Genomic DNA, 2,771 nt, shown 5'->3' on the forward strand with positions numbered 1-2,771 from the left:
AGCATGATCGAGAACCGACAGATGAATAGCCGTGCCGTGACAGGGTGCGTTGATCATTTTCACTGAGAGGATAAGATGAAGCCATTGACAAGGGTGATGCTTCCAGATGATTAGCCGTGCCGTGACAGGGCATTGGATCATTTTCCCGAGAGATGACCGAAAGTAGCCGTTGACAATGGTGATGTATCACATAAAGCCAGCCATGGAAAGGAGCAAGACTGACTGGATGAAGATAGCAGGAAAGTAGAGGTTCAGAGGAACGAAAGCATCTCCATTCGCTTATCTGAAATTCTCACCGATGAATTACATAAGTATTTCTATCCCTATTTTATTATATTATTTTCGAAAACTCCATAACCATTTGATATCCGCCTGACTGAGATTTACAAGATGACCATAGCTTGCTTCATACTGACAATCTCCGTGGGATTCGACCCTTACTCACGTAAGGTATTACTTGGACGACCCAGTGCACTTGCTGGTTAGTTATGCGAAGTTGTGAAGATAAGTTTAGACCATGGTTCTGTGCATCCGTTTTTAGTGCCATTGCCAGGGAATCAATTTCGAACAACAATTCACAACCTGAGTAGCAATTTCGCATACCAAGTTTTTGGCGCCGTTGCCGAGGATTGTTCGAGTTTGGACAACTGACGGTTCATCTTGTTGCTCAGATTAGGTAATTTTCTTTTTGTTTTGTTTTCAAAAATTTTTCAAAAATCTTTCAAAAATTTTCTCATCTGTTTTCGAAAAAAAATGTTTTCAAAAATATATTTTTCTTCAGAATTTTTAAGAATGAATTCTAGTGTTTCATGAAGCATGTGAAGCATGGCTGACTGTAAAGCCATGTCTAATTCTTTTGGATAGAGCATGTTAGGCTTGTCATGTCTGAATTACACTCATGTTTTTATTAAAGCTTGGCTGGCTATTAAGCCATGCCTGACCCTTTGATTGGAGCTTTAAGACTAACATGACAAGATTCCTGGAATTCATATTAAAAATTTTGGAATCCTTATTTTTATTTTTCACAATAATTTTCGAAAAAAATTAAAAAAAAATACAAAAAATTCATAAAATCATAAAAATCAAAAATATTTTTGTATTTCTTGTTTGAGTCATGTGTCATGTTATAAGTTTGGTGTCAATTGCATATTCATCTTGCATTTTTCGAAAATTCATGCATTCATAGTGTTCTTCATGATCTTCAAGTTGTTCTTGGTAAGTCTTCTTGTTTGATCTTGATGATTTTTTGTTTTGTGTTGTATGGTGTTTTTCATATGCATTCTTGAATTCTTAGTGTCTAAGCATTAAAGAATTCTAAGTTTGGTGTCATGCATGTTTTCCTTGCATTAAAGATTTTTCAAAATTGTGTCTTTGAGGTTCATCTTGACATTCAAAGTGTTCTTGGTGTTCATCTTGACATTCATAGCATTCTTGCATGCATTCATTGTTTTGATCTAAAAATTTCATGCATTGCATCATTTTTCTTGTTTGTCTCTCTCATTATAAAAATTCAAAAATCAAAAAAATATCTTTCCCTTTTTTCTCTCTCATAAATTCGAAAATTAGATTTGACTTTTTCAAAAATTTTTAAAATCAAGTTGTTTTCATGAGTCAAATCAAATTTTCAATTTGAAAATCTTATCTTTTTCAAAATCTTTTTCAAAAATCAATTCTTTTTCAAATTTTTTTTTAGTTATTTTCGAAAATTTCAAAAATATTTTTCAAAAATATTTTTCTTAATTTTACATCAAATTTTCGAAAATAACATTATCAATTAATGTTTTGATTCAAAAATTTCAAGTTTGTTACTTGCTTGTTAAGAAAGATTCAAACTTTGAGTTCTAGAATCATATCCTGTGATTTCTTGTGAATCAAGTCATTAATTGTGATTTTAAAAATCAAATCTTTTTCAAAAATAATTTCAATCACATCTTTTCAAAAATATCTTCTTATCTTATCTTTTTCAAAATTTGATTTCAAAATATCTTTTCTAACTTCTTATCTCCTTCTCTTTTCAAAATTGATTTTCAAATTTGTTTCAACTAACTAACTAACTTTTTGTTTGTTTCTTATCTTTTTCAAAACCACCTAACTAACTCTCTCTCTCTAATTTTCGAAAATATCTCCCCTCTTTTTCAAAATTTCTTTTTAATTAACTAATTATTTTAAATTCTTATTCTAATTTTCGAAAATTACTAACATCTTTTTTCAAAAACTATTTTCGAAAATCACTAACTCTTTTTCAAAAATTATTTTCGAAAATTCTATCCCTCTCTCATCTCCTTCTATTTGTTTATTCATCTACTAACACTTCTCTTCATCTCACATCTCTGCTCTCCTCACAAATGTGTTTCTTTCCTTACATTACACCCCTATTCCTTTTCTTCTTCTACTAACAATAAGGAACCTCTTTACTGTGACATAGAGGATTCCTCTTCTTTTCTTGTTTTCTTCTCTTTCTTATGAGCAGGAACAAAGAAAAAGGCATTCTTGTTGAAGCTGATCCAGAACCTGAAAGGACTCTGAAGAGAAAACTAAGAGAAGCTAAATTACAACAATCCAGAGACAACTTGATTGAAAATTTCGAACAAGTAAGGGAGATGGCAGCCGAACCCAACAACAATGCAAGGAGAATGCTTGGTGACTTCACTGCACCAAATTCCAATTTACATGGAAGAAGCATATCAATTCCTGCCATTGGAGCAAACAATTTTGAGCTAAAGCCTCAATTAGTTTCTCTGATGCAACAGAATTGTAAGTTTCATGGACTT

This window comes from Arachis ipaensis, chromosome B05, assembly GCF_000816755.2.
Source record: "Arachis ipaensis cultivar K30076 chromosome B05, Araip1.1, whole genome shotgun sequence".
Classification (NCBI taxonomy): Eukaryota; Viridiplantae; Streptophyta; class Magnoliopsida; order Fabales; family Fabaceae; genus Arachis; species Arachis ipaensis.